The sequence below is a fragment of the Marmota marmota genome, unplaced genomic scaffold, assembly GCF_001458135.2.
Source record: "Marmota marmota marmota unplaced genomic scaffold, marMar, whole genome shotgun sequence".
Lineage (NCBI taxonomy): Eukaryota > Metazoa > Chordata > Mammalia > Rodentia > Sciuridae > Marmota > Marmota marmota.
Window position 1 is genome coordinate 28,125,650 of NW_026000057.1, and position 9,939 is coordinate 28,135,588.

The window sequence follows — 9,939 nt, forward strand, 5'->3', positions numbered from 1 at the left end:
ACTCTTTCTGGTAGCATTTATAGTCAAAGACCAGAGCAATTCATAGAGGGTGTTAGAGACTGAATGTTTTTATTCTCCTAAAAGTTGTATGTTGAAGATCTAACCTCCAATGTAATACTATTTGGAGGAAAGTCCTTGGAAGACAATTAGGTTTAGATGAGGTCCTGATATGGGGCCCTCAACAAATACAACCACTCTAGTACACATTGAGGAAATGCCATGTAAGCACACAGGGATATGGTAGCCATCCACAAAGAGAAGGAGATCTCTCACCAAGAACTAGAATTCTCAGCACTTTGATCATGGACTTCCCAAACTCCAGAACTGTGAGAAATGAATGTCCATTGTTTAAGCCACCCAGTCTATGGTACTTTGTTACAGATCCCTGAGCTAAGACAGTAGAAAAAGTCAAAAAGGTTTGTTAGGAGAGATAATTCTTTTGTAATCATAGAAAAGTCTCTGTCATGCAGATTGAATAGATTAAGTTTATAATGAATCTCTCCTTTAGAGGTTATGTTACCATAAATGGTATCATTCACAAACACTCTCAGATTTAGATTTGCCAAACATTGATTGACAAGTTTCATATGCCAGGCACTCTCCAAAACACCTGCATGTAAATAGATGAATCCAATCTTCAGGAAAGTTCTGAGGATTCTATTATCTCATTTTATAGGTGGTAAAACAAGTTCGAGAATCTAGCTCAAGGTTACATGGAGATGAAATTTTAGGGCAGAGTTCTGATTTGACATCTTGCTACTCTCAGTCAAGCAGTCTATTTCCCATATCTTTTTGTTTATTGACATCCTTAACCTATTTTGGAAAGGAGAATGTGTAGACCCAAGAATGCACTTTGTTGCTAATTTTTTGTCAATTAGAATGTATTAATATTATCTGTGAATTGGGTTTATAGAAGTGTAATAGGTTTTCTAGCACCAGGAAAGTTGAAACTATGGGATTCTTTGTTCTTACATTTTTTTTTTATTTTTTGAATTATTAAATTTCATTTTACATATAGTAAAATTACTTCTCTTTACTATAAACTTTGGTAGGTTTTAACAAATGGGTAGAGCTGAATGTTCACCAACACAGTTATAATATTGAATGGTGACATTACCCTAAAAATTCTCTTTTATGGCCTACCTGCCTTCCCTGTCCCAAATCTTTGGAAAACACTGATACAATCTCATTGCAATGATTTTGCATTGTCCAGAATGTTATAAAAATGGAATCACATAATATGTAACCTGTAGAGGTTTAACTTTTTCCACTCAGCAAAATGCATTTGAGCTTTGTGTTTATCATTTCATGAATCAATATTTTGTACCTTTCATTGCTATACATATTGATGTACTGCAATTTGTTTAATTATTGAAATTCAAAACTAAAATGTAAAACTCTAATACTTTCAGAATAAATATAGGTGCAAATCTTTATGATCTTGAGTTAGACCAACTACTTACATAAGACACCAGAAGCATGAAGACAGAAGACAATAATTTATAAATTAGGTTTTATCAAAATTAAAACCTTATTCCTGTGAAAGAACTATTGAAATAAGTTACAGTTATGGTGTTTTCAAATTTAAGAATAAAACTGCTATATATATTCAGAAACAAGTTTTGTGAAATTAAATTAAAATTCATTTCTCCATTGAATTGCCTTGGAACATAGTAAAAAGTTCTATGATTATGTTTTCTTCTAAGAAAAAATCTTGGGGGAGTGCAAGGTCATATGGCAAGTGTTGAACATTGCAAGAATGGCCAAGCTACTTTCTATAGCAGTTGTGTCATTTCAATTTTCCCACCAGCAAAGATGTTCAGACATTTCACATCTTCACCAGGACTTAAGATTTTGTATCTTTGTTTCTGCTTTTGTTTTAGCTATGCTAATTAGTGTACAACAGCATTTTATGTTATTTTAATTTGCATTTATCTAATCAGTAATTTTGTTGAGTATCTTTTTATATGCTCATGTATGTCATCTCTTCTTGCTCCTTTGTTAGATTGGTTTATTTTCCTATTGTTTTTTTTTTTTTTAGATATTTGGAATTCTAGATACAAGTCCTTTGACAGAAATGTGATCTGCAAACACATTATTCAGCTCTTTGGTTGATCTTTTCATTTTCTTACTAGTTCTTTCAAGGGACAAAGTATTAATTTTGATAAAATCTAATTTATAAATTATTGTTTTCTCTAAATTATTGTTTTATGTAAGTACTCATCCTAACTCAAGATCATAAAAACTTTCACCTATGATTTTTTCCAGAAATTTTAGATTTAGTTATTTATTTATTTATGCTGGGTGTTAAACCCAGGAGCCATGGGTTTAATAACTATGGAGCCACATCCCCACCCCTTCTTATTTTTTATTTTGAGACAGAGTCTTACTAAGTGTATCAGACTCTCCCTAAATTGTTAAAGACTTTGAACTTGCAATCCTCTTGCCTCAGCTTTCCAAGCTGCTGGGATTACAGGCATGGGCTACCACACCAGAATAGAATTTTATATTTTACATTAGACTTCCATTTTCACTTAACTTCTGTAAGAGGTATGAAATATATGTTGAGACCCATTTCCTGGTTTTTTTTTTATCTTTATTTTTTATTATGGTTATACAGTTGTTCCAGTATCATTTATTGAAAAGACTGACACTTCTCCATTGAATTGCCTTGGAACATAGTGAAAAGTTCTATGATTATATTTTCTCCTATTTTTTCTGTTCTATCTCTACTTCCCAATTCTACCACTCACAGACTACCTCAGATGCCAATTTTTAAATGTGGATTGTTTTGTGGGGAGTAATACTGGGGATTGAACTCAGGGGCACCTGACCACTAGGCCACATCTCCAGCCCTATTGTGTGTTTTATTTAGAGACAGGATCACATTGAGTTGCTTAGTTTCTCTCTTTTGCTGAGGCTGGCTTTGAACTCTAGATCCTCCTGCCTCAGCCTCCCAAGCTGCTGTGATTACAGGTGTGTGCCACCAAACCGAGCTAAATGAGACTCTTTTGATTCCTAATGACAGGGATTATGTCTCTTTATTTTCTGGACCTCCATAATACTTCATAATAAAAATATTATCATTATAACATTTTTCATGTTGTTTATGTACTCTTATGACCTCTTACTAGGTTTATAGCCCTGGAAGAGGGTGGTCATAGCTAATAAATATGTTAAGTTCATTCCTGTATTCCAACACAACAACTCTGTAAACATACATTTTATTGTTGATAGTTCAGCCAAATGGCCTTAATATTCTTAGTGAATTAAATTGAAGTCATCATCAGGCCAAAGTTCAAATAAGAGAACATCAGAATTCATAAGGCATTTTGTCACAGTGACATGCTTCTATAAGGGCCAAAGTACTGCTCTCTAAATTACAGCCTCTAAATCTGCAGTGGTAAAGGAAGTGGCTGGAGAACAGAAGGACATGCAATTGCTTTCCAAAACTTGGATCTTTCTGTTCATTCTCCTAACCATGATTTTCAAAATATCACCTGTTTATTATCGCCAAGAGAAAGAAATCAATTCATATTTACTATCTGTCCTTCCTTTCTACCATAGCTAATGCAGGGCTTCTCAAGAGGATAGGAAGAGGAGGAACAAGAAGCAAATAATGAAATAAGGGGAATGACCATGAGCCAAAGGTGAGTTGGAATATTCTTTGGTGTATGTAAGTCAATGGACTGTCAGAGTAATAGCAGAGTGAGAAGCACTTTCTGGCTCAAACCTCATTAATTACATAAAGAAGTGCAATTCCATTAATTAATTTAGACTACAGTATTCTAATAGAGCTAATGAACAGCTCAGCATTTTTATTTCTAATTTCTATGGTCAACAGTTCCTGTCTATTTTAATTTCCTACAGGTACCATTATAGTGTATGAGTTCCATTTTTATTGCAATCAAATGTAATACCTAGTGACTTGTAAATACTTAATATAAGATTATTTTTATTGATAGTACTTTTATTATTTTATTTCTAACAATATTGTACACACACAATATGTTGGTAAATTTTGTCTTCTTATGCCCACGTATTATATCTCTAAACATATCTTTCTAAAACTAGAAATCTAGTCATTTCTTTCTATATTAACTAAGCAAATTCAATTTCTTATACCTCTAAGTGATCAGCTATATCTCTCCCAATCCCTTGCCCTATTCAGATCTTTTTATCTTTTTGTCTTGGTTACTGTAATAGCTTCATATATGGATCCTTTTGCCCTAATCAGTTAGTGTTATTGCATTCATTGTTAATGACTCTCCTCCTTGTAGTCTTTTGGAAACCGATCACCGCTTTGTGCACAAAATTCTAATTCCTTAGTCTTCAAAATTTTCTGCAGGCTTAATTAACTACAAGATTTTTGTTTTAAAATGGAGTCCATAGAGAATCTCAGAAAAGCAGCAAATGTATTTATGTACACTTTCCTTCTGAGAACAGTATCATATTTTTCATCAACTATTCAAGTAGATTAACATCCTCTCCATATTCTAATGTCTGTGGTTCTGCAATTTCAAATCCAAATTTGCCTCCATGGCTGTGACTCAACACGTTTTCTCATATTGTTCAAGGTTCCAGGAGTGACTTCCCCCTCCTATTTTATGTTTTACTTCTATCTCCTCGCCAGACAAAAAATAAATTCTTAAAACAAAATTACTTATTAACTTCTATATAATCTTCAGCCTTCAATTTAGGTACTGTTTATTTTCAGTGCTTCTCACTCCAACAGATTTACTGACTTCTCGTCTGAGTCATTACCATATTTTTTATTTTCCTTTGGTTAACTGCATCTAAAGTGCAGTTTCCACATGATGCCTGATTCTTAGTATTGGTGTTCTTATGTAATTTCCTCCCTTTGGGTGTGAGCTGAACCTAGTTCTTTGTTTCTAATGAATAAGACAAAACAGCTACAGCAATGGAACATCACGTCTAACATTAGTTACAAAAAGGCTCCAACTTCCCTATTGCTCAGTCTTGCTTTCTCTCTCATTTGCTCATTTTGCTGAAGAAATCCATTATACTGTGAAATGCTCAATGGAGAGGTGCAGGAGAAAAAGAACTAAGGTAGGACTCTGTTTAACAACATCCTCAACCCAACAATCCAAGAAGAACTGAATTGTGTTAACACCACATGGGTGAGCCTGAAATTGGCCTCCCTCCAGTGAAGCCTCGAGGAGGCCACAGCTTGAGTCCACTCTCTTGTAGTCTGTGAAGGACAAGAATGAGGACCCAGCAAAACCATTTCCAGATCCCTGACCTATGAGAACTCGAGATAATAAATTTTACTGTTTTAAGTCCATTAAGTTTTGAGGCTTATCAAGAGGAATGTGGATTAAAGGAAATAATACAAGATTTGGAACTAAACCAAACTGAATTAAATTCTTCTGCTGCTATATTGTTAACATAGTAGATTTGGACAAATTAGTTTCCTTACTGATTAAATGTAATATCTATGTTGCATGGTTGCTGTAAGATCCATGCCTCACAAATAATAGATGCTTAATATTATTGTTAGTATAGTATTTGTTAATAGGAATCACTCTTCTTGGGTATTAGATTCTTAAAAACAAAGAATGTCTTCATCTATACTTGTATCTCATCAGTTGGCATATGGTATTCAATAATAAATGTCGAACTTAAAATACTTAAGCAGAGACTGGCAGAGGCAGTAATTGGAGCAGCTGGAGAATGAGTTCTTTCCTGCCTGCCTGATTTATGCCATCCTCCACCCACATTGAGGTCACTTTTTCTCCTTTATTTCCTTCCTCTTTCACCTACCCACAGATGTTTTCTTCTCCTTCCTTCTGACTCCCTTTTTTCCCCTCAATCAATTTCTGCCTGCAGTTTTTAACATTCACCCCAGCCAATGACCAAAGACCTGATCACTCAAAGTCCCCTCCCCATAACACTGCTCAACATGGGCATAGGTGTGATTAAAGGCAGATTAAATGTCATCCTCACCATTTGGCTATTCATGCATGAAAATGAAGTTGGCAGTATCATTAGTGGGGAAAAAAAGAGAGTCAGTTAACATGATGTTCAAGGAGAGTGGTGTATGTGTCAACATCTAAGAAGAGAATTGTCCTGAGAGAATTATCACTTTGGTTGGACCCACTGATCCCATCTTCAAAGACTTTGATTTACTATTGTTGACAAACTGGAAAAGGACATCATCAACTCCATGACAAATAGCACAGCTGCCAGTGGAACACTGATCATTCTGAGCCTAGTGGTCCCTCTTAGTCAAGGTGGTTCCCTCATTGGAAAAGGTGGTTGCAAGATCAAGGAAATAGGAGAGAGTCCAGAAGCTCAAGTCCAGATGGCAGAGAATATGCTCCCCAATTCAATTGAGTGGGCTGTCTCTGTTGCTGGCATTCCACAATCCATCACTGAGTGTGTCAAACAGATCTGAGTGGTCATGCTGGTGTCCCCCGTGAAGGGTGTGACCATTCCAAGCCTTTAAGTTCTCCAGTCATCTTTACAAGTGGTCAGGACGGGTACAGCACAGGCAGTGACAGGGAGGAGTTTCCCCATATCACCCCATCCATGTTCCTCAGCCCTGACCTGGAGGAACATCTCAGGAGGCCTACACCATTCAAGGACAGTATGACCCTCCACATCCAGTTGGCAATGCAATAGTCTGATTTTCCTGTGGCATGTGGCAACAATACATTCAGTGACATTGAATTCAGCTCTCAAGAGGTGAGAGGCTATTGGGGATTTGGATGCATCTGCTCAGACTATTTCTCAAGAAGTCACCTTTCCAGATGATTTGACTGGCTGTATAGGTGCCAAAATCAATGAGATCCATCCATCCGGTGTTTGGGGTGCAGGATGTACTGATAGGTAGATTACCATCACTGAATCTGCTGCCATCATTGGGTTGGCTCAATCTCTAATCAACATCAGGTTCATCCAAAGGTGGGTGGCATAGGAATCAGAGAGAGCAATACAGATTCATGCATAATTTTGTTCTGCTGTTCACCACCACCCATGACCCATCTGAATAGTCTTCAGTCAGTCAGTGATTCCAGGTTTTAAATAGTTTGCAAATTTTCAGTTTCTATACTTTATCATCCACATGTATTTTTTTAATTAAAGAATTTAGTCCCTTTTTTTGGTCATCTGTTAATGCTGAAATCCATATTTAGTTTTGTAAGTATCTTCATGTTTTTGTTTTGTTTTATTGACTCCTGATTTTTTTTCTGCTTGTTAAGAAAATGTAAAAGTGGAAGATTAATACAATTCAGTTTACTTTTTGTGATGGTAGGAATTTTTCAAAAAAAAAATTAAAAGATGGATGGGAGCTTTTTCCTTGTTAACGGAAACTGCCTGCCAAGTGATTCATATGGGGTTTATTCCTGTTTTCTTCCTGTTGCTTTTGTGCATTATATTCCTTACCAAACCCTGATTGGGTTGTGAATCGAAGCCTTATTTGCAATTAAAAATTATTTAAGCAACAGAAAATAAGCATTAGAATTATTTCTTTTAAAAACAAGTATTCAAACACATATGGCACTTTGGATTCTTAGTTATTTTAATAGGAATTGCAAAAGCAGAATCTGGATTTTCTGCATTTATTTCTTTATATAAAAGTTAAAAGGCTTTTTTCATGATTCAGCCTATTAATTTTCCTTCATCTTCAAGCATCCATGGTTTTTATGTTGATTTTAATGTCAAAATATATTCATTATAAATTAGTTTATGTAATTCCAATAAATAGTAAAAAAACAAAATCTTCAAAATGTACTCATGGAAGTAAAGCAAGGAAAAGCCACAGTGTTATCCATCATCACTGAAATGAAACGTAATTGTTCTCTTTACTCCCTTACAATTCATCACTTGTTCAAATAAAATAAATAATATTTTGGAACACACTAATCTGTTATTTCCCAAGAACAATTTTTGTTGTTGTTTATTAATTAAAGGCAGATTTTCACATTAAGGTTTTGAATTTTATGACTATTAAACTACCTCCCTTTCATATCTCATCTCTTCACATTTTAAATGGAGAATCTCACACTCTCATCCCTAGCTTGCCTTTATCCTTAAGTAGCAAATCTCTAAGCTGATTTGCTTTTTAGATTTGCTTTTTCGCAGCCTCTACTGTGAGAAGATCAGTTCATCATGTTGGTCTGCATTTTGCTCTCAATTTCAATCCCTGTAGATTAACCAGGAAATCACCAAATAGATTGTCCTTCATGAACAGGTACTTTCTCTGTCCTGTATCCATCACATTAATAAAGATTTCTTCCTAAAAGAAAACCTTCTAAAACCATTATCTCTCGATTTTACTGCCCTGCCACTTTCAATTATCATTGTATTTATATCCTCTCCTTTGCCACAATACACTTTAAATATTTTTTAAAATAATTTTCTCCAATCTTTCCCCCCTAATTCTCTCTAATAAACCTTTCAACTGGGTTTTTATTCTTCAGATCTACAGATATTACTCTTCTCTCAATACTAATGATCTTATTGCTGCCCATCCAATTGTTAAACCTCAACCCCAAATTTATTTGGAGCATCAAAGTCAACTAAAAACTTGTTATGATAGATCACCCCTTCTTTCTTGAGACACTTTCTTCATTTGACATTCTGGATAAAACCATCTTCTGGCATCTTTCTCACATCACTAGCTGCTCCATCTAAATATGTTTTTTGTTTTTTTGTTTTTTGTTTTTTGTTCTCCTTCATCTCCTGAATATATTAATCTAGGAATTGTACAGGGCTTAATCTATGGATTTATTTTTCTCAATATCTTCATTCTCCAATTGAAATATGAACCACAAAAATGAGCCTTATGTGTAATTTTAAATGTTCTAGTTGCTACACTAGAAAGTAAAAATAAAGACTTGAAAGCAATTTTAATAATATGCTTACTCCAATATGTCTACCTATAATTTCAACTTTTAATATTGTAAACATGTTAATAAAAATTACATTTCATTCTTGTTTTGCATAATAAATCTTTGCGATATGGTTTATATTTCATACTTAACAGAACATCTTAATTGGAAGTAGCTTGGCTACATTCAAGTGTCCAACAGAAACATGTGATGTGGTACCATACTAGACAGTGCAGTTCTACTTTCCCCTCCTTTGAAGTTCCCCTTACTCTTTCATGGTGTTAAACATCATCTATTATATTGGATGATGACTTCCAAATTTATAAGGCCAGATCTCTTCTCCAAATTTCATACTTTTATACAAAAATAATTTCTTGATATTTACATTTGAATACCTAATATGCATCAAAGACTAACACATCCAACAAGAAACACCTAATGTTTTAAATACTCATTCCATTAGTATTTGCAAAATAACTAATTAGAATAATGATTACTGTAGTTACAGCTTCATATTAACAAGCCTATCCCTATTATATAATATTTGCACATAATTGACATCTATAACTACAGATAGGTAAAAAAAAAACAAATTCCAATAGAAAAAGATATCATCCAATAACTCCTTCTTCCCTTTTTATATAGTCTTGAAAAAAATAGCTCTAAAACATAAACTTTGACACATACAGCAAATGAAAATCACTCTCAAACATTCTCAGTGTCTCCATCAAGTACCCTCTTCAATAAAAGTTAAAGACATAACTCCTCATACTACTTTTATTTATGACTAGGGCACAAACAAATTTGAATTCTATCCATAGATCCTTAATTTATCTTTATATTTCCCTCCTATGATTTTCATATGAGCTTCACTCATTTATTCTTGTACTATATCCTGAACAAAATTTCTTTTTTGTTTTTGTATGCAGATATATTTAGACACTATGGCAATGTTTGGAACAAATGTAATTGCAGAGGAAAAATGCCAACTATCATCTTGGAAAAAACATGCACTCATGTTATCTAATAATATTCTACAGATTTTCCATGCCTTTTTCTGAGCCTAACTTGATATATATATATA

At 34.2% G+C, this 9,939-nt stretch overlaps 1 pseudogene; it reads left to right on the forward strand.

Moving 5' to 3' along the window:
* The first annotated feature begins 5,923 nt into the window (after positions 1–5,923).
* On the forward strand, positions 5,924–6,940 carry LOC107141141 (annotated as a pseudogene).
* Positions 6,941–9,939: the final 2,999 nt, after the last annotated feature.